This window comes from Salmo trutta, chromosome 36, assembly GCF_901001165.1.
Source record: "Salmo trutta chromosome 36, fSalTru1.1, whole genome shotgun sequence".
Taxonomy (NCBI): Eukaryota; Metazoa; Chordata; class Actinopteri; order Salmoniformes; family Salmonidae; genus Salmo; species Salmo trutta.
Genome location: NC_042992.1, coordinates 18,138,563 through 18,165,861, shown reverse-complemented (window position 1 = coordinate 18,165,861; position 27,299 = coordinate 18,138,563). Strand labels below are relative to the sequence as shown.

At 43.1% G+C, this 27,299-nt stretch overlaps 1 protein-coding gene across 1 annotated transcript in view; it reads right to left on the bottom strand.

Moving 5' to 3' along the window:
* LOC115175576 (solute carrier family 45 member 4) overlaps positions 1–20,667 on the bottom strand; it is an 80,519-nt gene extending 59,852 nt beyond the window's left edge. The window contains exons 1-2 of the mRNA XM_029734883.1: positions 20,499–20,667; positions 19,271–19,392 (exon numbers count right to left, since the gene is read on the bottom strand). The gene's annotated coding sequence lies outside the window, so the exon portion shown is untranslated. The remainder of the gene's footprint in view (positions 1–19,270; positions 19,393–20,498) is intronic.
* Positions 20,668–27,299: the final 6,632 nt, after the last annotated feature.

Below are 27,299 nucleotides of genomic sequence, written 5' to 3'. Positions count from 1 at the left end.
TGGAACAAGTCAAGGGGTCTGAATACTTTCCGAATGCACTGTATATTATTTTTTAAATCGTTAAATTATTTCCTAGTCCCATTCCCTCGACTGCTAGGTATCTCCAAGCTCTGAGAAGGGAGAATCCCAGGGCAGTGTGTAGCTGTGTGTACAGTATTCCATCAGTCATAACAGTATCCATTTCATTTCGAGCTCAGACAGACAGATCAGATCCCGCCCTGCTTAGAGAAGTGGCAGATTAGAAGAAAAATGTATGGATTTGTTGAGACTCACTGCCCCACTGCAGATAATACAGTAGGACTTTAAACAAAGTGGCAGGGATGATGATTGTGTGTGTGTGTGTAGCACAGCTGCAGCAGAGGGAGAGTGTGTGAGGCTGGGACAGAAGGCGTATGTGAACAGGGAGTATGACAAATCCCCCTCACACGCACAACCTCACCTGAATACACTTTCCCTCTCCCACATATACGGCCATACACACACGCATGTGCGGAGACTCTGCACGCACACGCGCGCGCACAGTGACACAATGTGCTATGTAGATCACCCATCAGCAGGTTTACCAGCTTGAGGTCTGACTGCAGCAACAACCCTGCCTTGTGATGTATAATGGTGGAATTACCTTACAGAAAGCAGTGGAAGAAACTGCTGCGTCAACGATCCAGACATTTTAAGGTGAAAACATAGGAGGCCAGTTCATTTGTAAGACAACAAAAAAATGAAGCACATTCCCAAGTCAAGTGTTGGTAATTTATGCAGGTATGCCGGTGCTACCAAAGAGCGCTGTGAGAATGGAGTGCTTGTCTGAGTAAATGGACAGGCTACTAGAAGTCTTCAAAAAGAGGGCAGAAGTCAGCAACATTCAATAATGGACTGCAACTGTGATATTTTTCAGAGGTCCATTCTTGGGAATTGCTGTCTTTCTCTACATTGTTTTGGTAAAGAATTCTGACAAATAACATTTTATTTGCTAAAAACAACATTCTCTGCTTTGAGTGGCATATTTTGAGTAACTTGCATAACAGAGCATGCTTTTCTAGATAGGGAGGTGGTGACAGGATGAAATGTCAAAACGTACAAAACTATGGTTACAGCATGTAAACAACACATGCTCCAGGGCATTTTGGCTATTCCATGTCAAATGTGTGAGGTCATGCTATGCAAAGTCATCAGCTGTAAGGGTTAGAGTGGACCTATGACCTATCTTGGATACTAACCATACTGTTCCACTCTATGTTGTAGGCCTATGTAGCCAACAACATGGCTGAGACGGCATGGAGCCTGACTGCCATGTCAATTACCTATTCTCTGTTGTTGTGGCAAGGTACAAGGCAGCTTACAGGACAACTATTATAAGGCTATCATCCCTGGCTTTATATTTAGCAGACGGACGCTGGCCACCCTAATTCCATGTGGGCCTCCTCTGTCTGTCCGCCCTTCTAGCTTGTCAGCACCTCACTAAGCACAGCTAGCTAGGCCTATACAATCATGAGGGTCATATAGTGGACTTTCCTAGAAGGCCTTTCGTCTTTGGAAAATAGGTAGTGTTACCAAGTATTTCCGAGTCTTACTTTAAGAGAGAAGACTACATTCTTTCAGTGGATGAAACTGCATTGCTGAATGCCTCCCTGGGGTGTTGGTCAGGGCAGCTCGTTGAGTCCCTCATCAAAATGGTTCACAAATCATCCTCTAGCCTTATTCTCAGTCTCTCCTCGAAGGAAACCATGTCATAAACACTACTCTTGCAATGTTGGCCTACATCTTTTAATGCACAAATCAATTGAAGGAAAAGGGGAATTTAGTCCTAGTCAGGGTATTTGATCCCCTTAGGGTGTATACCGAAGTAGCTGTGATCAACCACAGCTGAAGGAAAGGCCCTGAAGCAAAATGAGAGGGACATTCAAAGACCACAGAAATAACAAGCGGGAAAACATCCAAGAAAATAACATTTCATAGATCCTCTCAGTGGTGCAATGTCAGTTATCTTCATTAAGACCACAGTAGATTCTCACACCACCACAACAATTAACTCAAAACAATCCAACGGCAAACCTCCTACACAACAGTATTTTGTTTAGGAAAGGAAACAGCCCTGACCTTCCCGTTACACATACATGCAGTGATCTATTGCACTGAAACGTAAAAACAAGCAGGCGTGCCAGGCTCATTCAAGGTGATGCAGCAGTCTTTCCATGACAACATAACAACCACGTCCCCAAAAAAAAACACCACGAGTTAGGCTGGGCCTAAGCCTAACGAGGACAGAATATTCTGGCCAGTGTGCATGAAGAACAGCACCCCATGGTCTGCTCTGATAGCTACTGATACACACACCTGCACCTCTGATGAAGGTCAAACCAAAACCTCCAGCTCAGCATTGGCTTGACCTAACTGACACACATGCATGCACACACACTAGCATCTGCCAAGTCCCCAATAACCAGATGTTTCAGTTGAGCGAAAATGGAAAGAAGCTGTAGCTAGGTTTCCATCCAATTGGTGACAGAATTTATGCGAATATTCTAGAAATATGCGCATATTCCCACCCGTGGTATGTTTCCCCCAAATGGACTTGTTCCGGATAAAAATCAGTGCGTAATGAAGTAGTGCACACAAAATGTAACTTTCCACTTAAGCTTTCAAGTACCAAATAAACATTTTAAGTTCAGTGTTTCCATCGCATTTGCAACTCTACCGATAGTTTTGTCACAAAAACTGTTGCGTTAAATAGCTAAATGTGCCTACTCTGGTCTTGGCACCTGCGCTCTAGCTAAGAGCTAGCATATAAAGTGTGGGTAGGCTGTGCGGGTTGTCAAGTCCAGTGCTTCCCAAACTGTGGGGCGGCAGTCCGGCTTTGAACTTACTCTTGAAAGTTGTAATAATAGAATGCACAAGGTGCAACAAAATTAGGTAGTGCATCATCAGTTCCTCTTGTCATGTTAGTCATTACATACCTTAGAGAGCTATTTATAACTTTTAAGAAATGTCCAGATCCACTAGCCCATTTTTTTAGTTAAGCTGTGTTCGAATACTCATAACCGTACTATTTGTGACGTGAATTGAGTATGTAGTATGCTTATTGGTCATAGTATGGATATAGTTAGTATGCCAAAAGTTCCCGGATGTCGTACTAAATTCGCCAAAATACAAAGTATACATGCAGTGGACACTATTTCCGTGCTTTTATGGCCCATAATGCAATTCTTCAGAAATGGGCGTGGCTTCATAACTTTTCAGATTTTATGAAAATGGCCGAAAATATGCAGCCGAAGTCCGACGAGACCGGATACAAATTCATTGCTTTAACTAATTATGACAAATGTTAAGAAAATGCTGAGCAAAGTATTAAAGTAATAACTTTTCAAATAAGTTACGTTACACGTTATGTTGGCTGACAATTTGTTAGCTACACTATCCTTACGAATCACATAGCTTTACAGCAGTATGTACTTTACTGGTACGTTAGCTAGTTACTTATACATCGAACTTGCCAGACAGTATATTAACTATCTGCTAACTACCCAACATTTATTGACTTGATTATTCACATCCTTCTTAGCTAAGTGGTATAGTTGTTGTGCGTTTCAAATGGACATTGTTAATTATGTATCTACTCAGATTTCAAAGCACTCTCGGCCATATTCATCACCCGTTGAATATGGCCAGTCAGAGCCAGTAAACGTTAGCAAAAAAAAGTGTGATTTAAATTGTTTCCAGCAGGACAGATACCAACGCTCTGGATAACATGAAAACAGCCTAACCAGCACGAGTAAAATGGTCAGAGTGAAGTGTTATATAATTTGTGTCTGGAAATAGCTAGCCAACTTTAGTCAGTTAGCTTGGGCGCTTGACTGCAGTTGAACGCTCGGATCAACCCTACTCCTCAGCCAGAGCGTCCAGTGTGCGCTCTGAATGCTCCGAGAGCAAAACGCTCTGAATTTACGGATGGACAATCTGACAACGCTCTGGATTTACGAACGCCCATCGTGCACTCTGGCACTCCAGATTGAATTGACAAACACCTGAAATTGTAAAATGTTTAGCTAGTAATTTGTTATGCTAACAAACTTGCAAGAGGTTGCATAGCAACAGCATCAACATCCGGTAGACAGGCGAAGCTCTAGTACGCTCAACTGAAAGATTACGATTGGTTTTACCATTCGTTTACAGTATACTAAAATGAACTAATAGTATGTAGTATATACACTCATAAGTATGTAGTAGTCAGTATGGCTATTCGAACACAGCTTTAGTTTTTTTAGGCCATAGATTTTTGTCACTCAAATATCACATGAATACAAATTAGACATGGCAAAATGTATAAAATGAGCTTTAAAACTGCTAAATGTTCTTTGCACCCCATGACAAAATGTGTAGAATTGCAGGAAATTATCTTTAAAACCTGCAGAATTCTACAAGAGTGGTGTGAACAGTTTGTGTCATGAACAGTGCTTGTGCCCATAGAAATAGACGTGGCGTGTGTGCACTCGTACAAAGGGGGTGTGGGATGTTCCCCAATGCTGGAAGGGGGGCCCTGAGTGAAAAAGTTTGGGAACTCCTGGTCTAGTCTACATGATGAGACTATTATGGATAAGAGCAAGAATATTTTTTTTTATTTGTCAGGCAGTTAAAACCTCTTGAGACTCTCATCCCGTTAGCGGGATCATTTTCCAGCGAAAAACTCCTAGCGACATTAGCATAACGAAATTCAATATTTTTTTTTTTTCAAATATAGGACTGTCTCATATCGTTTTATAGATACACCTCTCTTGAATCGACCCTCGTTGTCCGATTTCAAAAAGGTTTTACAGGAAAAGCACAATATTAGATTATGTTAGAGGAGTACATGGTAAAAGTAGCATCATATGAATTTTCCGACCAAGCACATGCATCACATATAACCAAAAAAACAGCTAAATGCAGCACTAACCTTTTACAAACTTCATCAGATGACACACCTAGGACATCATGTTACACACAGCATGCAATCTTTTGTTCAATAAAGGTCATATTTCTATATAAAAACAGCATTTTACATCGGCACCTGACGTTGACTAACTATTTTCCCATAAAATGCGTCCTGGGAAACAGTGCTACAATTTTATAAATTACTATTCGAAAACGATTTTTTTTTTTTATATTGTCAATCTAAGATTTATAGATGAATATCTCTTGAAAACACCCGTCATAACAGATTTTAAATTAACTTTACAGGGTAATCACACTTTGAGATAAAAGGGGATGCGATACTCAGAAAATGAGCTAGAAAGCCTAGCTCGTCGCCATCTTGGAACAATCGCACATCACATCTGATCTTGTATAATATTGCCAATAATCCCTCACCTTTAGTTGTCTTCATCAGAAAGCACTTCCAGGAATCCCACGACAAATGTATTTTCGGTCGAAAAAGTCCATCCTTTATGTTCCATTAGCTTGCTGTTGTTAGCGCGTCCTAAGGCTATAACCAAATGTTGATCCGTGCGCAGCACTTGGCTAACGAAAAATTACTATTTTCCCTCCGTTAGGTTCGTTCAAACATGTCAAACGTTGTATAACATTAATCTTCAGGGCCTGTTTCAACAAGAGAGCCAATAAGATTCGAGTGGGACGATTTCATTGTGTTTCAAAACGTTTCCAAAGGTGGGGGCAGACACGGCCACCGACGTCACAATGCTGATGGCCCTCCTACTGTGACCAATTGCCACATCGTCTCCTACACTGAGTTTCGACTGTAGAAGCCTCAAAACACTTTGTAAAGACTGGGGACATCTAGTGGATGCACTGGAAAGTGCTCAATTATAATTTTTTCACGTTGTGAATTACAGGGAAGGCTGTGAAGTCGAGTCCACAATTCAGAATCCCACTTCCTGGTTCAATCGGTCTCGGGGTTTTGACTGCCATATGAGTTCTGTTATACTCACAGACACCATTCAAACAGTTTTAGAAACTTTAGGGTGTTTTCTATCCATATAAAATAAGTATATGCATGTCCTAGCTTCTGAGTTTGATTAGTAGGCCGTTGAAAATGGGAACAAATTTTTTCCAAAATGCGCTGTGGCGCCCCCAGTGGTAGGATATACGCAAGAGGTTAAGCATCGATCCTCATCATCTCCAGAATAAGACCCTGGATATTTATTGGAAAGCAGCATCAAGCTCATCAACGTGCACTTTCACCACCCTGCAAAGTTCATCATAACTTATTTCATCTGTAGCCTAATAAACTTCATGGTTTCCCCGAGTCGTAGTGGGAGGACCACACACTATATCATCGTGTGACTCCAAATTTACTATGATATGTTGTTTATTATATCAATATTTGCGCATAAAGGCGTTTCCACAGCCATTAACCACATAAATAATTTTACCGACACAAAGATACCACCATGTCGAACGAATAAATGATCTGTATTGCTTGTAGGCAAGCAATACAGGAACAGCTTGGAGTGAAAAGGCTTACGCAAGACGTTTCCACCAGATGGAACAGTACTTTACATGATAGAGAGCCTGCTGGAACAAAAACGAGTGCTTGGCGGGTACGCAGCCGATTAGGAGTTACCTGCAACAATCCGTACAAACCAGCGGACCCTCATTGAAAACATGAGCACACTCCTAGTGCCATTCAAACTACTGACTGGAGAAATACGCTTTTCAACTGTGTCTGCAGCAGACGTGATACCCTCTGTCATGGCATTGAAACGCCTGATCAACAAAACTGCAGACAGACAGTGGGGTTAAAACTCTAGAGAGAGTACTCTAGAGAGTACTCTAGAGAGAATTCCACCGAATTGCTTGTTCACAGTGTCTAGTAAAGTACTTTTTCAAGTTAACCCCACAGTCTGTGTCGGCAGTTTTGTTTAGCAGACGTTTCAATGCCATGACAGAGGGTATCACGTCTGCTGCAGACGCTAGGTACAAGGACCGCTACTTCGATACAGACAAGAAACAGGGTTTACGTGAAATGTTAGACACAGCTGGACAAGATGGAAATAGACAGTGACAGTGCACACCGAAGAAGAAGACCCACAACAGAAGAGTCCACGAACAGACATGGCTGAAACTGCTTGACATGTATGATGAAATCCTGGTTGAGAATGAAACGACTGAACAACGAAACAGCACAGCAAGTGAAAGAAATAGGTTTTGATTATGTTTTACTGGTAATGGGGCCATACATAAATGCCAACAAAATAACTTTTTGGTCAGTGTGTGTGTCAGAGAGAAGCGTTGTATTTTTAATTTTCTGTTACTACATCGGCCAACATTTGCCAATGTTGATCTATGCCTAACGATCCTTTGGAATGCAAGAATAATGCAATATGTTGTATTAAATGTACTAACCCCCCCTCCCCTTTATCTACAGATCCTAGGATACCTGACAGAACCTACTATTCCCAGGAATGAAGATGAACTTATCTACAGATCCTAGGATACCTGACAGAACCGACTATTCCCAGGAATGAAGATGTACTTATCTACAGATCCTAGGATACCTGACAGAACCTACTATTCCCAGGAATTAAGATGTACTTATCTACAGATCCTAGGATACCTGACAGGACCTACTATTCCCAGGAATGAAGATGAACTTATCTACAGATCCTAGGATACCTGACAGAACCTACTATTCCCAGGAATGAAGATGAACTTATCTACAGATCCTAGGATACCTGACAGAACCTACTATTCCCAGGAATGAAGATGAACTTATCTACAGATCCTAGGATACCTGACAGGACCTACTATTCCCAGGAATGAAGATGCACTTAGAAACTGGAGAAGTAACAAGCACCGTTTCCCCATCCTAGCTAAAGCTGCGCACAAGTATCTTGGTGCTCCCTGTACTAGTGTGGACAGTGAGCGCTTTTTCAGTGCAGCTTCACACATTGTAGACAAAAAAGAAACAGACTCTCGTGACAAAGCCAAGCTGGTCCTCTTTGTGAAGAAAACCTCCCCCAAATGTTAAAATTGTAAATGGGCAGTCATATTGTAACCCAGCCATCTAATCTTCTCCCCTCTCTCTCCAGATGAAATCTCGCGTCTTGTGACAGCCGGCCGCCCAACAACCTGCCCACTTGACCCTATCCCCTCCTCTCTTCTCCAGACCATTTCCGGAGACCTTCTCCCCTACCTCACCTCGCTCATCAACTCATGCTTGACCGCTGGCTACGTCCCTTCCGTCTTCAAGAGAGCGAGAGTTGCACCCCTTCTGAAAAAACCTACACTCGATCCCTCCGATGTCAACAACTACAGACCAGTATCCCTTCTTTCTTTTCTCTCCAAAACTCTTGAACGTGCCGTCCTTGGCCAGCTCTCCTGCTAGCTCTCTCAGAATGACCTTCTTGATCCTAATCAGTCAGGTTTCAAGACTGGGCATTCAACTGAGACTGCTCTTCTCTGTGTCACGGAGGCTCTCCGCACTGCTAAAGCTAACTCTCTCTCCTCTGCTCTCATCCTTCTAGACCTATCTGCTGCCTTTGATACTGTGAACCATCAGATCCTCCTCTCCACCCTCTCCGAGCTGGGCATCTCCGGCGCGGCCCACGCTTGGATTGCGTCCTACCTGACAGGTCGCTCCTACCAGGTGGCGTGGCGAGAATCTGTCTCCGCACCACGTGCTCTCACCACTGGTGTCCCCCAGGGCTCTGTTCTAGGCCCTCTCCTATTCTCGCTATTCACCAAGTCACTATTTCTCTGTCATATCCTCACATGGTCTCTCCTATCATTGCTATGCAGACGACACACAATTAATCTTCTCCTTTCCCCCTTCTGATAACCAGGTGGCGAATCGCATCTCTGCATGTCTGGCAGACATATCAGTGTGGATGACGGATCACCACCTCAAGCTGAACCTCGGCAAGACGGAGCTGCTCTTCCTCCCGGGGAAGGACTGCCCGTTCCATGATCTCGCCATCACGGTTGACAACTCCCTTGTGTCCTCCTCCCAGAGTGCTTGGCGTGACCCTGGACAACACCCTGTCGTTCTCCACTAACATCAAGGCGGTGACCCGATCCTGTAGGTTCATGCTCTACAACATTCGCAGAGTACGACCCTGCCTCACACAGGAAGCGGCGCAGGTCCTAATCCAGGCACTTGTCATCTCCCGTCTGGATTACTGCAACTCGCTGTTGGCTGGGCTCCCTGCCTGTGCCATTAAACCCCTACAACTCATCCAGAACGCCGCAGCCCGTCTGGTGTTCAACCTTCCCAAGTTCTCTCACGTCACCCCGCTCCTCCGCTCTCTCCACTGGCTTCCAGTTGAAGCTCGCATCCGCTACAAGACCATGGTGCTTGCCTACGGAGCTGTGAGGGGAACGGCACCTCCGTACCTTCAGGCTCTGATCAGGCCCTACACCCAAACAAGGGCACTGCGTTCATCCACCTCTGGCCTGCTCGCCTCCCTACCTCTGAGGAAGCACAGTTCCCGCTCAGCCCAGTCAAAACTGTTCGCTGCTCTGGCACCCCAATGGTGGAACAAGCTCCCTCACGACGCCAGGACAGCGGAGTCAATCACCACCTTCCGGAGACACCTGAAACCCCACCTCTTCAAGGAATACCTGGGATAGGATAAAGTAATCCTTCTAACCCCCCCCCTTAAAAGATTTAGATGCACTATTGTAAAGTGGTTGTTCCACTGGATATCATAAGGTGAATGCACCAATTTGTAAGTCGCTCTGGATAACAGCGTCTGCTAAAAGACTTAAATGTAAATGTAAATGTAAATCTAATGGCACTGGAAAACATTGACTAAGCACAATGGCCAAGATTTTCATTTCATTTAAAACAAAGCAGTTGTGTTGTTTTATTTTTTTATTTCCTAAATGAAAGATGAGATGTGTTGTAAATTTCTCTCATTTTACTCGTCAAGTCAGTTGAGCACATTTGAAAAGTTTAAGTTGTGCCATTTATAGCAGTTTATGACAGCCTAGAGACAGTACTTTTTTCCAAACAGTTAAAGCTAAAATGATTAACTGCATTTTAGTTTAAACCAATATTTCTTTCAAAACATGTAAGTTTCTCCATTCAGTCAAGATTGGATAGTAAGAAGAGCCACCAACAACTTAACCATCTTCGTAATGCGGGGCAGCTAAAATATTTGTGTCTGTTGTGTGATAAAATACATTCATGGATGTGTAATTTTTCTAATTTACAAATGTTTAAACAATCTGTTCCTTACTGAACAAATTACACTTTGTTTCAACTATTTAACTGTACTAGAATGCTTAAAAGGCTGCTAAAATGTCAAATATAAGTTATCGGTATCGTTTTTTTTTTGGCAAGGAAAATATCGGAATCGGCCAAAAATGTAAAATCGGTGCATCCCTACTCCATATTAACTCCTCCTCCATTAAACATCGCAGAAGAGAACCTCCCGACAGTTTCGTTTCTTCTCGTCAAGACCAGTATGTAGGGGATCTAGTTTCAGGTGTTTATTTTACTCCTGCTACGTTAGGTTACGCATACACAGCCGTGAGAATCAACTGCAGCCTGTGTGTAGAATCAGCTACTAGCTACCTACAACAACAAATGCAACGGCCCGGCAGGAGTCTCACATAGCCTGCCTTCAAAATCAACATGGAATTGATATAGTGGGACTATAGATTCTTCAAATAAATTTATTTTATATACACAGTATATAAAAGTATACCAAACATCAGGAACACCTTCCTAATATGGCGTTGTACACCCCCCTTTTGCCCTCAGAACAGCCTCAATTCGTTGGGTGTGGACTCTGCAATGTGTTGAAAGTGTTCCACAGGGATGCTGGCTCATGTTGACTCCAATGCTTCCCACAGTTGTGTCAAGTTGGCTGGATGTTCTTTGGGTGATAGACCATTCTTGATACATACGGGAAACTGTTGAGCGTGAAAAACCCAGCAGCGTTGCAGTTCTTGGCACAAACCGGTGCGCCTGGCACCTACTACCATATCCCGTTGAAAGGCACTTAAATATTTTGTCTTGCCCATTCACCATCTGAATGGCACACATACACAATCCATGTCAAGGCTTAAAAATCCTACTTTAACCTGTCACCTCCCACTCATCTACACTGATTTGAAGTGTATTTACCAGGTAACATCAATAAGGGATCATAGCTTTCACCTGGATTCACCTGGTTAGTCAATGTCATGGAACGAGCAGGTGTTCTTAATGTTTTATAAGACTAAAGATTAACACTAAAGTGGTGTTACTGCATGCACCATTCAATGCAACTTCCCATCTCATCCTGGCTATTTGGTATGGTGAAAGGTACCTTAACTGGTTTTCCCAGAGCCTGGTGGTGACAACAACTCCAGGAACTTCAGCTACAGATAACCCTTTTTCCCTATCCTAATACCCTCTGCGCTATTTAATCCCAGTTGTCCAGGCATGCTCGACACAGGACAACACCTATCCCATCCCAGCCTGTTGAAGTCCAGAGTGTTACTTAACAGCTGACAAACAGGTACACTGTAGTACAGTAGGTGCAACCAGGAAACAAGATAGATACAGAGCTCTTGAAGTTTGATTAATAGATTGTGACTATTTGTCTGAGGAGGTTGAAATAACAGCATATTTAAACCAATACCATACATTTTTTGATAAACTGGTTCTTATAAACTCCCACTGAACAAGAATATGTAAAGAATATCATGCAGCTAATATATATGGCGACAGGTAGCCTAGTGGTTAGAGCGTTGGTTCAGTAACCGGAAGGTTGCTGGAGCGAATCCCCGAGCTGACAAGATAAAAATCTGTCGTTCTTCTCCTGAACATGGCAATTAACCCACTGTTCCCCGGGCGCCGAAGACATGGATGTTGATTAAGGCAGCCCCCTGCACCTCTCTGATTCAGAGTTGGGTTAAATGCTGAAGACACATTTCAGTTGAATACATTCAGTTGGACAACTGACTAGGTATCCCCCTTTCCCTTATATAATGTATATGGCAATTATTAGACACTCCTATATAAAGCGACCTAAAGTTGTATGGGTGGTCCTGGGAATTGAACCCACCATCCTGGCATTTAATTATTTAAAAACAAGTGATAGGCAACAATAGAGATAAAAACAAATAAAAACCGAAAAAGGTGTGCAGGTGTGGTTGGAAGCCCATGGGCTTATAGGAAAACCACACCACAAAAAAACAGTATACAATACATGCTCAACCAACTGAGTTACAGTAAATCTAATGCTCGACCAACTGAGTTACAGTAAATCTAATGCTCGACCAACTGAGTTACAGTAAATCTAATGCTCGACCAACTAAGTTACAGTAAATCTAATGCTCGACCAACTGAGTTATAGTAAATCTTAAGACCAGAAGAGAAATGCAACCGAGGTCAGGTTATTAGAAAACCAAGCCCACGGGTCACTAAATAAACACAAATGTTGACTTCCATCCTCAGTTGACATAGCAGGAGACAGCTGGCAAAGCTGTGAGTGGTAAGACGGGAAAGAGATTAGTAAAATCCATATTTAATTTCTTAAAATCAGTCCTCAGAGTATGCTGCCCTGGTGCTCCATGTGACAATGTTCCGTGACAATGTTCCGTGACAGATCCATGTCAAACATCACACTCAGGTGCATAGAAATAGATTATATCTCCATGCTCAGGTGTCTGTGTGAAAACTGTCATCTTCACATCCTATCTATTCCTCTAAACCATGGACAGTTGACAATGCTCAACACAAAAATAATGATGGTTATCCTATCTCACTAACAAGTGCACATTCAACTGAATTACAAAGCAAAACCAGTATCTTGAAAATCATCCATTCATCACTAAATGAACAGTGATCTACCTATGTGGAAAGATGGTGACGGCACGTCTCATCTCAACCGCACCCAAACAGATCTGGCACAGTCATTTCCTGGGTACAGGAGACGAGGGGGTACAGGAGACGAGGGGATACAGGAGACGAGGGGATACAGGAGACGAGGGAGTACAGGAGACGAGGGGGTACAGGAGACGAGGGGATACAGGAGACGAGGGGATACAGGAGACGAGGGGGTACAGGAGACGAGGGGATACAGGAGACGAGGGGATACAGGAGACGAGGGGATACAGGAGACGAGGGGGTACAGGAGACGAGGGGGTACAGGAGACGAGGGGGTACAGGAGACGAGGGGATACAGGAGACGAGGGGATACAGGAGACGAGGGGATACAGGAGACGAGGGGGTACAGGAGACGAGGGGGTACAGGAGACGAGGGGGTACAGGAGACGAGGGGATACAGGAGACGAGGGGGTACAGGAGACGAGGGGATACAGGAGACGAGGGGATACAGGAGACGAGGGGGTACAGGAGACGAGGGGGTACAGGAGACGAGGGGGTACAGGAGACGAGGGGGTACAGGAGACGAGGGGGCAAAACCTCCCACTTCTCTCATTACAAAAGGGGCACGAGAGAAGAAAAGCTGCCAGTATCTGAATGGTTTATCATCAACAATACTCAGGTATCACCAGACACAACAAAGAAAACCAACTGCGCCCTGTAGATAGTTTGTTGTTTGGAGGGCCCTCAGTAGCTGCTCAGTGTGAAGAGAGGACCTATACCTGTTGTACAGTTCTGTAGTACACAGCACAGGTGGCATCATACTTGGGGAGGACAGGTTCACAGTAATGGCTGGAATGATATAGTTTCAAACACATTGTTTCCATGTGTTCGATGCCACTCCATTCCAAACATTATTATGAGCTGTCCTCCCCTCAGCAGCCTCCTGTGGTACAGGTAGACGGGCAGCTCAAACATGAGTGAAATAGCTGAAAAACATCACAGTCCTGAGAACCAGAGAACATGAATCAAGGTTGAGCTCAGATAGGAACAACGCGAAATGAACTCTCTCCTCTCAGACTTTCACACTCAGTTGAGGCAGAATCCTCCTGCTGCAGGGCAGGCTCCATAGAAGGAGCTGGACTGGCTGAGTTTGTGTTGTGATGCAGTAACATAACTACAGCTCTGGCCATCTTATGAGCAGGCAGCAGCAGTGTGAAGGGGTGGAGAGAGGGAAAAGCAAGCACATCAAGAGAGAGAAGAGATAGCGAAACTGAGGCTCGTCCTGAAAGGCCTCCTTCACTGTGACCTAGTCTATTATTAGCAGGCGTTGTGCATTATTGAGAGGTCCTTTAAATATCATTAGAGGAGCACCCAGCCAGGAAGGCAGCCCAGGAATAAGGCAGAGCCTCTGCTCTGTAGAGACGCCTGCTAACTGGTCATATGCAGAGGAAAAGAGAGAGCAATGTCATTTATCACGTGCACACAATGTGGAAGAAACAAAACACACCAACACAATTGTGAAGAGGGCACAGCAACACCTCTTCCCCCTCAGGAGGCTGAACATATTTGGCATGGGCCCTCAGATGCTCAAAAGGTTCTACAGCTGCACCATTGAGAGCATGTCGACGGACTGAATCAAATGGCAACTGCTCAGCATCCGGGTAGTGCGTACGGCCCAGTACATCACTGGGGCTAAGCTCCCCGTCATCCAGGACCTCAATACCAGGCGGTGTCAGGAAGACCCTAAAAATTGTCAAAGAATCCAGCCACCCAAGTCCCAGTCTGTTCTCTCTGCTACCAAAACGGCAAGCGGTGGCGGAGCACCAAGTCTGGGACCAAGAGGCTCCTGAACAGCTTCTACCCCAAAGCCATAAGACTGCTGAACAGTTAACCAAATGGCTACCTGGATTTTCTGCTTTTCAGCCCCTAGCTAGATGTACATAGTACTTCAATCATTCACCTAACCAAACCTACATGTACATACTACTACACTCAATCACCCCAACTACCTCATACCCCAGTACACTGACTCGGAACTGGTACTCCTTGTATATAGCCTATATATAGCCTCGTTACTGTTATTTTAGTATGTAACTATTTTCTTACTTTTTAACTGAATTGTTGGGAAAGGGCTCATAAGTAAGCATTTCACGGTAAAGTCTACACTTGGGCTCCCAAGTGGCGCAGCGGTTTAAGGCACTGCATCTCAGTGCTTGAGGCATCACTACAGACACCCTGGTTTGATTCCAGGCTGTATCACAATGGGGGCGCACAATTGGCCCAGCGTCGTCCGGGTTTGGCCGGTGTAGGCCGTCATTGTTAACCTGTTAGGGCTAGGGGGCAGTATTTACACGGCCGGATAAAAAACGTACCCGATTTAATCTGGTTACTACTCCTGCCCAGTAACTAGAATATGCATATAATTATTGGCTTTGGATAGAAAACACCCTAAAGTTTCTAAAACTGTTTGAATGGTGTCTGTGAGTATAACAGAACTCATATGGCAGGCAAAAACCTGAGAAGATTCTGAACAGGAAGTGGCCTGTCTGACAAGTTCTTGTTCATCTTGGCTCTTTTTATTGAAGACTGAGGATCTTTGCTGTAACGTGACACTTCCTACGGCTCCCATAGGCTCTCAGAACCCGGGAAAAAGCTGAATGATATCGAGGGAGCCCCAGGCTGAAACACATTAGCGCGTTTGGATAGTGGCCGATCAGAGGGCCATCAGACTAAGGCTCGTGCACGAGGGGATCCCATGCTTTTACTTTCTCTCTCGTTGAATGTAAACAGGCTTTGCCGGTCGGAATATTATCGCTTTTTTTACGAGAAAAATGGCATAAAAATTGATTTTAAACAGCGGTTGACATGCTTCGAAGTACGGTAATGGAATATTTAGAATTTTTTTGTCACGAAATGCGCCGTGCTCGTAACCCTTATTTACCCTTTCGGATAGTGTCTTGAACGCACGAACAAAACGCCGCTATTTGGATATAACAATGGATTATTTGGGACCAAACCAACATTTGTTATTGAAGTAGAAGTCCTGGGAGTGCATTCTGACGAAGACAGCAAAGGTAATAACATTTTTCTTATAGTAAATCTGACTTTGGTGAATGCTAAACTTGCTGGGTGTCTAAATAGCTAGCCCTGTGATGCCGGGCTATCTACTTAGAATATTGCAAAATGTGCTTTCACCGAAAAGCTATTTTAAAATCGGACATATCGAGTGCATAGAGGAGTTCTGTATCTATAATTCTTAAAATAATTGTTATGTTTTTTGTGAACGTTTATCGTGAGTAATTTAGTAAATTCACCGGAAGTGTTCGGTGGGAATGCTAGTCACATGCTAGTCACCTGCTAATGTAAAAAGCTGGTTTTTGATATAAATATGAACTTGATTGAACAGACATGCATGTATTGTATAACATAATGTCATAAGATTGTCATCTGATGAAGATCATCAAAGGTTAGTGCTGCATTTAGCTGTGGTTTGGGTTTATGTGACATTATATGCTAGCTTGAAAAATGGGTGTCTGATTATTTCTGGCTGGGTACTCTGCTGACATAATCTAATGTTTTACTTTCGTTGTAAAGCCTTTTTGAAATCGGACAGTGTGGTTAGATTAACGAGAGTCTTGTCTTTAAAATGCTGTAAAATAGTCATATGTTTGAGAAATTGAAGTAATAGCATTTCTAAGGTATTTGAATAACGCGCCACGGGATTCAACTGGCTGTTGAGTAGGCTCTGAACTGGCTGTTGAGTTGCGTCCCACCTAGCCCAGAGAGGTTTTAATAAGAATTTGTTCTTAACTGACTTGCCTAGTTAAATAAAGGCTCAATTTAAAAAAAAAATTGACGCATGTGACAAATAAAATGTGATTTGATCTCTGTGGCTTTGCCTCAACTCATGTTGAATTTGAATACTTGTTCATCTGTCAAACTCATCAAAACTGACTAGGGTGTAAAAACGTCACATTTTTATCTGGACCTCGAAGCCAGTTCCACTGCTTTTTTAAATTCTATCCCTCTAAACAGGGAGTGATTTAGACCTGGGAGACCAGGTGGGTGCAATTATGCATTTTCATCAGGTAGAACAGAAAACCAGCAGTAGTCTAGACATCATAGGGTAAGATTTGAATACCCCTGGTCTATAACATGGTCTATAATAACTATATACCTAGTTTTATAATAACTATTACAGACCAAGGTCTATAACTACTGTGTGACAAGACCACTTGCAAACAGTACAAAGCATGACACTCAATGAAGTAGTTGCCATTGCAGACAGGACAGATCAGGAGCATAGTGTAGCTGCCCTCTGCATTAGAACCAGAATGAAGTAGTTGCCATGTCAGACAGGACAGATCAGGAGCATAGTGTAGCTGCCCTCTGCATTAGAACCAGAATGAAGTAGTTGCCATGTCAGACAGGACAGATCAGGAGCATAGTGTAGCTGCCCTCTGCATTAGAACCAGAATGAAGTAGTTGCCATGGCAGACAGGACAGATCAGGAGCATATTGTAGCTGCCCTCTGCATTAGAACCAGAATGAAGTAGTTGCCATGTCAGACAGGACAGATCAGGAGCATAGTGTAGCTGCCCTCTGCATTAGAACCAGAATGAAGTAGTTGCCATGGCAGACAGGACAGATCAGGAGCATATTGTAGCTGCCCTCTGCATTAGAACCAGAATGAAGTAGCTGCCATGGCAGACAGGACAGATCAGGAGCATAGTGTAGCTGCCCTCTGCATTAGAACCAGAATGAAGTAGCTGCCATGGCAGACAGGACAGATCAGGAGCATAGTGTAGCTGCCCTCTGCATTAGAACCAGAATGAAGTAGTTGCCATGGCAGACAGGACAGATCAGGAGCATATTGTAGCTGCCCTCTGCATTAGAACCAGAATGAAGTAGCTGCCATGTCAGACAGGACAGATCAGGAGCATATTGTAGCTGCCCTCTGCATTAGAACCAGAATGAAGTAGCTGCCATGTCAGACAGGACAGATCAGGAGCATATTGTAGCTGCCCTCTGCATTAGAACCAGAATGAAGTAGCTGCCATGTCAGACAGGACAGATCAGGAGCATAGTGTAGCTGCCCTCTGCATTAGAACCAGAATGAAGTAGCTGCCATGTCAGACAGGACAGATCAGGAGCATAGTGTAGCTGCCCTCTGCATTAGAACCAGGGCTATTATTAAACCTCAGTGGCATCATACTGCATGCATGTTATCTGATATCGATTTAGATATTGAATGTGCTCGAGCTCCAACAATGTGGCTGCCTGGCCGGAGTCAGATCTGCTCTCTCTCAGCCGTCACTGTGACATGAACAGTAAACAAAATGAGTTTTCTTTTGCCTGACTTTAATCCAATATTCTATTGTGGTTGAACAACATCCCATATAAGGCCTACTGAGCCTAGAGTGGACTAGAATGACGTCACACAACTTCACAAGAGAAAGCCGACAGGGATAAAAGAAGACTGTTGAGAAAAACTCACACCACACTGCACAAATAGACTGTGTAATTCAAGACACACAGTGTCCTGTACTTGGAAGCTCTGTTGGGATCTCAGTGAGGTGGGTGGGGTTATCTGTGGTCAATATCTTTGTTAATGACAAAGCTGGGATTCACACTGAAGTGTGTGTTATGATGTTAGGATGACATGCACAACAACACTGACCGTCATAATTAGGATTATTATAATAACTATAATATTGTAATCATCTGGATGATATGCCCGTAATATCTGATGTCTTCCACATCAAACAAGTAGTAGAATATTCCAAATATAGGCCTAGGGCTACTTTTTCTAAACTCACTGTCAATGTATGATGCTGATGAAATGATATAGTCACACCCTTAAATCAAAAGAATTAGGCCTTGTCAGAAGCAAACTACCAAAGACAACATAAGATAGCCAAAAGTGAAATGTAGAATTGTTTTTAAGAGCTGTGTTTCACCCATTTAAGGTGATTTCACAAGCCTCAGCGTGGAGCAGTCAGCCAGAAAGTTTTAATCAGCAGTTTTAAGCTGCAATAAGAAACAGAGCCGGAGGGACAAGTTGTGTGTGAGTGCAGTCCAGTGATCTTTGGGGTTATGAAAGGAAGAACATTTCAACTTTAGTAGCCTATGCTCATGCTCCAATGTAACCTTTCTGTCTTGTGTCGTAGTTTGCTTTATTCAGGGGTGCTGACGCAACATAGACAGTCTGTAACGAATAAGAACAAGTGTATGTGGTTCCCCGTGTCTTTGCTGTGTTGTGAGAGCGACTGCTGAGCCAGCGGGAGTGTTTAGTGATCAATACCATTCATGGGAAGTAAAGGTTTCTCTTCATGACATGCGTCCACACGCAGTCACGGGCTGAAACCAGATCGGACCAGATTAGCGCTCAGGAGAGTGTCTGAAAGGGTGTTTGTAGATGTGTGTGTGTGTGTATCTACATGGTCTGCATCTTGTATCTAACCTGAATAATCGAAAAACGAATGAGTTATAAAAACATCCAGACAGACTCACCAAAAAGGCCTTAAAAGCTTCATACAGTAACCTCTGCAGATGACTGCATGCAACAGCAGTTGTTCCAAAGACGTTGTGCGCCTCGTCCTTTTGGAAAAGAGGAGCAGCTGTCTTCTTGGCACCTGCAAAAGACAAATTATCCATAGTGGCAAGGTTAGCTAACACACATTTCAGGAAAGCAGTGTGAAAAGCAAAGAGCACCTGGTGCACCACCACCCTTGGGGAACTTGGGTAATCCTCATAGGAGATAAACATACCACAGGCTCTCTCTACCCTTCTGGTTTGCATCTCACTCAGCAAAGAGCGATTTACATCGGATTTTAATATCCACCACTTCCCTGACGTGAACCTGGACTCTGCAATAAATACAGACTCACATGATGCACACATGACATCGACTCACATTCAGTTACGCTGAAGAGTAAAAACTAGCGATACCACTGTATTTCGACATACTGGTCGACAAACACACTTGGTTGCTATTACTGTATTATTAACTGGTTTGATTTGACAGTTATGAAAACGGCTATGTACTTTGCTCATAAATTGCTTCAAACCTCCTGACACATGCATCATGCTAAATTGATTGATTGCAATTGCATAACATAATTTCAACCAAAAGAATGGGCAGCAAACCATTTTTCTGGTGCATCTTTGTATTAATTCCATGCCAAAACATTACTCTCAATTTCAAATGATATTATTAATGTATGAAAAAAAGTTTTGCAATTGCAAAACATTGCCTTTACGTTTCATAGGCGCACCGGACCTGTACGGTTGAACTAGATGCCGCGGTAGAAAAGAGTAACAGGTCTCGTGGAATAAGGAACAAGTGCTTTTGAAATATTTATATGAAAAGGTTAACATGACCATTTGTAATTGCAAGTGCCCAATAATTACCCTCTAGCGCTACTGTCAAGTGCATCCATCGTCAACAGTTGCACGAGCACTCAGATGTATTAATTCATCCCGCTGTGTATTCAATGTTATCAACAAACTTGAGGTCGTCAGTTCATTCCAGTAGAGTGTAGTAACAATACTACATATGGAAACGCGTTTATTATAGCCTACCACGGAACTTGCAGGCATTTCGATGTTGCTTTTTACACAAGTGCATAGCATAGCTGACGGTTAGTCGAGCGAAACCTTCTGATGCAGCAAGAAAACTGAGATGATTGAGCTGGTAAATTATAATAATGTCATCTGTTAAAACATGCCCTATGCTTACCCAGTTATCGGTATCTCTTTCCTTCGTTCGTTACTGTTGAGATATAATGTTTACGTCCCCTCGAAAGGTATTTTTGTATTGGTGCATCGACTGGATCCTCTGGGACGTCTTGCAGTCAAGCCACAGCTTTAAAGGAATATCTGTCGGAAATAAGCTTACAGCCAGCTTCCGCTGACGGGATGAGCGATTTGCATAAAGGGCTGGGGTTTTCGATTTAAAGGAGAAAATAAAAACATAGTGGGCGTTATCTCACGTTATATGCATATGCATGAATGTACTCTGTACTTGCATTAACAGTCTAAATACAATAACATTCTTAATAACACTTTTAGTAATTTGTTATGAACATACTTTTTTTTACCCTTATTTTACCAGGTAAATTGACCGAGACACATTCTCATTTATGGCAACGAATTGGGGAATGGTTACAGGGGAGAGGAGGGGGGATGAATGAGCCATTTGGAAGCTGGGGATGATTAGGTGGCCATGATGGTACGATGGCCAGAACAACAGGTTAACAGCCCTACTCTTTAGCGACCACAGAGAGTCTGAACAGCTGTTTATCTTGACATCTAAAGGACTGCACTTTACACAGGGCAATGTCCCCAATCCATGCAATATTTTTTTAGACCAGAGGAAAGAGTGCCTCCTACTGGCCCTCCAGCACCACTTCTAGCAGCATCTGGTCTCCCATCCAGGTACAACACTGCTTAGCTTAATGGGCAATCCAGCAGTGGGATGCAGGATGGTATGCTGCTGTTTACTAATTCTGAAATTCTTTTAATAATGAATAAACATTATTTCAGAAAACCTGCAGAGAATTCTGTGTTTCTATGTCAAACAGTTTTGTTATATTTCAGTCTTCTGTGATGTATATAAAGTGTAATATTGGGATGCAAACTCAAAATGTAATACATTTCACCTCTATATCTGACATGGTAGAAGTGTCTTCTTTTTGTTGATCCCATAACCATGTGTGTGAGGTGTATACTTTTGTTTCAAATAGATTGTTTTAAGAATACCAAGAAATTCTCTGTGTGACCCTGATTTAGCCCACTGAATAAAAGGTTTGTAACTATCTGTCTTATGTAACCATACTAAACGTAACATATCATACTAAGTTGAGTGTTTACATTTACTATGTTACGTCTAGTCTATGAGACCAGGCTCGTATTCTGTGCTAATGACCATAAACATCGTTTTTTTACTGAGAGCAATATACAATACGGCGAACTTAGCAAAACGAGGAATGTGTGTTAAGTGCATGGGGGTGGCACTTCTGCTATTGTTTCATCCAGAGTAGAGCAGCAGGTCCCAGTCATGCCAATGTAACAGTGTAGGTTCCGTCCCTCTCTTCGCCCCAACCTGAAGCATCGTTACCCATCGCGCCACAAAAGCCGCGGCCCTTGCAACGCAAGGGGAACAACCACTTCAGGTCTCAGAGCAAGTGACGTCACCGATTGAAACGCTATTAGCGTGCACCACCGCTAACTAACTAGCCATTTCACATCAGTTACACTCACCCCCCTTTTGACCTCCTCCTTTTCCGCAGCAACCAATGATCCGGGTCAACCGCATCAATGTAACAGTGTAGGTTCCGTCCCTCTCTTCGCCCCAACCCGGGCTCGAACCAGGGACCCTTGCACACATCAACAACTGACACCCACGAAGCATCGTTACCCATCGCACCACAAAAGCCACAGCCCTTGCAACACAAGGGGAACAACCACTTCAGGTCTCAGAGCAAGTGACGTCACCGATTGAAACGCTATTAGCGCGCACCACCGCTAACTAACTAGCCATTTCACATCGGTTACACCAGGGATCAATACCGGTCAGCATGGGATGCTGGGTTGTATTTTTCTAGTGGCGCAAACATAAAGTAGGTCTCAATTAGTTGTTACAATAGCCTTCTACTAATGACACAAAAGCCTAATTATGGAATTGTGTTGCAAAATACGTTCATATGTTATGCACTGGGCTCCACTGGGCTCTAAATCATTTGTACAATATCTTTTTAATTTTCATAAATCCTGTCTTGGGGTGAAGGACCTAGTCCTACCACAGGCCTACTACACAGGGGGTGAAGAGGAGGTGGAGGTGCTCTTTGTGTAATGACATTTAAAATGTTATGGTGAGAATCAAATAGTGTAACCTGGAGGTGAAAGGGGAAGGGTGGAAATAAAGGACGACTCACTAGGCCTATCTGATGTAAGCAGTAAGGATGAGGTATGAGTATCTGGGAACAAGGTTTTCTGTAGACAGGACAGGGGGGAAATTAGAACAAAACGAGTCAAGGACGCCAGGTATGAGTTTCCTGGTGTAATATACGCAGAAGAAAAACAAAACAGTTGGAAATCTCACAAAAGACCTCCTGCTTGACAGTTAACTAAAGCACAACATCACCACACAGTCGATTGCTGCCTGCTGGCTGTGGTCTGGATGCCAGGGTTACACATATCATAAAATCTCTCGTAATTTGGTCGGTCTGTCCACGAGAGATTACCTGAGATAGAACAAAAACTTTTCCACCATCATTCTTTACTGCATACATCAAAACACATTGTTTGTTTCTCAGCTTTGAGCTACAGTACGACAAAGCTCCCAGGAGAAAAAAATCAAGAGATAAGTCGTCTATGTATGACACAGTGTACTGAAAAGAGATGATGGTTAACACAGGAGAATAAAGGTCAAGGAAGGTCACTGGGAGCCAAACTCCTAACTGCAGTGTTTGGGACTATCAAGAGAATTTTACTATCTCAATGGTTGAACTCAACTATCACTCAAGCTTTGACCAATTCCCAGAGGTTGTAAGGCTCTGGTTAATGAAGAATTAGACAAAGTCTCAGATTCTGCAATAGATCAATACTTTATTCAGAGAGCGCTCTGTCGTCAAAATGAGAACACAATCTTTTTATAGCACACACACACAAATGAACTCACATCAGTAGAAACTCCACCTCTCTTTAGGTGGGCTGTATTTTTCTAAAGTTCACATACATTGTTTATCACACTTCTGCAACATGTTTCATCATCTTCTGCAAGCCATTTCTAACAGTTTTTCTCCTCCGAAGGGTGGGGAGGCCTCTTTCCAGTTATTAGTTTCACCGTTATCACAAGTCAACAGTTCAGTTGTCCTTGAATGTCTCAACTATACCCAGCTCATATTGCGAAATAGTAACACAATGGCCTAGTCACACACATTATTGGATTTTGACTCTAACACATTTCATACAATTATATGGTTTCAGGGTGGAATACTTTAGTCATTATCTTAAACATACAAATTCTTCTATCAGGGACCTAGACAGACTCACACACACACACACACACACACACACACACACACACACACACACACACACACACAAACCAGAGAGTGCGCTCCTGGAGACCCAACAGAATCCTATTGTTCCTCTCTGTCAAATATACAACTATCTCCCGTGTCCGTTTCTTCTCAGTCACTTTCACACCTGGCGGAACAATAAAGCTGCCCATTGAGAAGACAAGAGCCAAACAGGACATTCTATCTCTCTGCTTCTCTCTCGCTCTGTGCTTCTCTCTCTCTTTCTTCTCTCTCTCTGCTTCTCTCTCTTTCTGCTTCTCTCTCTCTGCTTCTCTCTTTCTCTCTGCTTCTATTTTTGCTTCTCTTTCTCTTCTCTCTTCTCTCTCTTCTTCTCTCTCCATGCTTCTCTCTCTCCATTTCTGCTTCTCACTGTCTCTGCTTCTCTCTCTGCTTCTCTCTCTCTGCTTCTCTCTCTCTTTCTGCTTCTCTCTCTGCTTCTCTCTATCTCTACTTCTCTCGCATCTCACTCTCCCTGCTTCTCTCTCTCTTTCTGCTTCTCTCTGCTTCTCTCTCTCTGCTTCTCTCTCTCTCTGCTTCTCTCTCTCTTTGCTTCTCCCTCTCTCTGCTTCTCTCTCTCTTTCTGCTTATCTCTCTCTCTGCTTCTCTCGCTCTCTGCTTCTCTCTCTCTTTTCTCTCTTCTCTCTTTCTGCTTCTCTCTGCTTCTCTCTCTCTGCTTCTCTCTCTCTCTGCTTCTCTCTCTCTTTGCTTCTCCCTCTCCCTGCTTCTCTCTCTCTTTCTGCTTCGCTCTCTCTCTGCTTCTCTCTCTCTGCTTCTCTCTCTGCTTCTCTCTCTGCTTCTCTCGCTCTCTGATTTGCACTCTCTGCTTCTCTCTCTGCTTCTCTCTCTCTCTGCTTCTGTGTCTGCTTCTCTCTCTCTTTCTACTTCTCTCTCTCTACTTCTCTCTCTCTCTGATTCTCTCACTCTCTGCTTCTCTCTCTCTCTGCGTCTCTCTCTCTCCTCTCTCTCTCTCTCTCTCACTCTCTCTCTGCTTCTCTACTTCTCTCTGCTTCTAGTGTGCTTAGTTTTTTTAAGGCCAAATAGCATTCTAGTTTGCTCTCTCTCTCTCTCTCTCTCTCTCTCTCTCTGATTCTATCTCTCTTTCTCTGCTTCTCTCTCTCTCTGTGTTTTTCTCTCTCTCTCTCTCTCTTTGCTTCTCTTTCTCTCTGCTTCTCTCTCTCTCTGCTTCTCTCGCAATGAAATTAAATTCAAGGGGCTTTATTAGCATGGAAAACATATGTTAACATTGCCAAACAAGTGAAATAGATAATAAACAAAAGTGAAATAAACAATACAAATTACAGTAAACATTACACTCACAGAAGTTCCAAAATAATAAATACATGTCAAATGTCATATTATGTCTAAATACAATGTTGTAACAATGTGCAAATAGTTAAAGTACAAAATGGAAAATAAATACACATAAATATGGGTTGTATTTACAATGGTGTTTGTTCTTCACTGGTTGCCCTTTTCTTGTGGCAACAGGTCACAAATCTTGCTGCTGTGATGGCACACTGTGGTATTTCACCCAGTAGATAGGGGAGTATATCCAAATTGGGTTGTTTTCGAATTCTTTGTGGATCTGTGTAATCTGAGGGAAGTATGTGTCTCTAATATGGTCATACATTGGGCAGGAGGTTAGGAAGTGCAGCTCAATTTCCACCTCATTTTGTGGGCAGTGTGTACATAGCCTGTTTTCTCTTGAGAGCCAGGTCTGCCTACGGCGGCCTTTCTCAATAGCAAGGCTATGCTCACTGAGTCTGTACATTGTCAAACCTTTCCTTAAGTTTGGGTCAGTCACAGTGGTCAGGTATTCTGCCACTGTGTACTCTCTGTTTAGGGCCAAATAGCATTCTAGCATTCAAATAGCACACTGTTCTTTTGTTAATTCTTTCCAATGTGTCAAGCTTTTTGTTTTCTCATGATTTGGTTGGGTCTAATTGTGTTTCTGTCCTGGGGCTCTGTGGGGTCTGTTTGTGTTTGTGAACAGAGCCCCAGGACCAGCTTGCTTAGGGGATTTTTCTCCAGGCTCATCTCTTTGTAGGTGATTGCTTTGTTATGGAAGGTTTGGAAATCGCTTCCTTTTAGGTGGTTGTAGAATTTAACGGCTCTTTTCTGGATTTCGATAATTAGCGGGTATCGGCCTAATTCTGCTCTGCATGCATTATTTGGTGTTTTACATTGTACATGGAGGATATTTTTTGCAGAATTCTGCTTGCAGAGTCTCAACTTGGTGTTTGTTCCATTTTGTGAATTCTTGGTTGGTGAGCGGACCCCAGACCTCACAGCCATAAAAGGCAATGGGTTCTATAAAGGTTTTCTATAAGTATTATTAGCCAGATCCTAATTGGTATGTCAAATTTTATGTTATTTTTGATGGCATAGAATGCCCTTCTTGCCTTGTCTCTCAGATCGTTCAAAGCTTTGTGGAAGTTACAGTTGAAGTCGGAAGTTTACATACACTTAGGTTGCAGTCATTAAAACTTGTTTTTCAACCACTCCACAAATTTCTTGTTAACAAACTATAGTTTTGACAAGTAGGTTAGGACATCTACTTTGTGCATGACACAAGTGATTTTTCCAACAATTGTTTACAGACAGATTATTTCACTTATAATTCACTGTATCACAATTCCAGTGGGTCAGAAGTTTACATACACTAAGTTGAATGTGACTTTAAATAGCTTGGAAAAATCAAAAAAGGATGTCATGGCTTTAGAAGCTTCTGATAGGCTAATTGACATAATTTGAGTCAATTGGAGGTGTACCTGTGTATGTATTTCAAGGCCTACCTTCAAACTCAGTGCCTCTTCACTTGACATCATGGGAAAATCAAAAGATATCAGCCAAGACCTCAGAAAAAGAATTGTAGACCTCCACAAGTCTGGTTCATCCTTGGGAGCAATTTCCAAATGTCTGAAGGTACCCTGTTCCTCTGAACAAACAATAGTACGCAAGTATATACACCAATGGACCACGCAGCCATCACACTGCTCAGGAAGGAGACGTGTTCTGTCTCCTAGAGATGAACGTACTTTAGTGTGAAAAGTGCAAATCAATTCCTGAATAACAGCAAAGGACCTTGTGAAGATGCTGGAGGAAACAGGTACAGAAGTATTTATATCCAAAGTTAAACAAGTCCTATATCAACATAACCTGAAAGGCCGCACAGCAAGGAAGAAGCCACTGCTCCAAAACTGACATAAAAAACAGTTTGCAACTGCACATGAGGATACGGATCGTACTTTTTGGAGAAATGTCCTCTGGTCTGATGAAACAAAAATAGAACTGTTTGGCCATAATGACTATTGTTATGTTTGGAGGAAAAAGGGGGAGGCTTGCAAGCCGAAGAACACCATCCCATCCGTGAAGCTGGCAGCATCATGTTGTGGGGTGCTTTGCTGCAGGAGGGACTGGTGCACTTCACAAAATAGATGGCATCATGAGGAAGG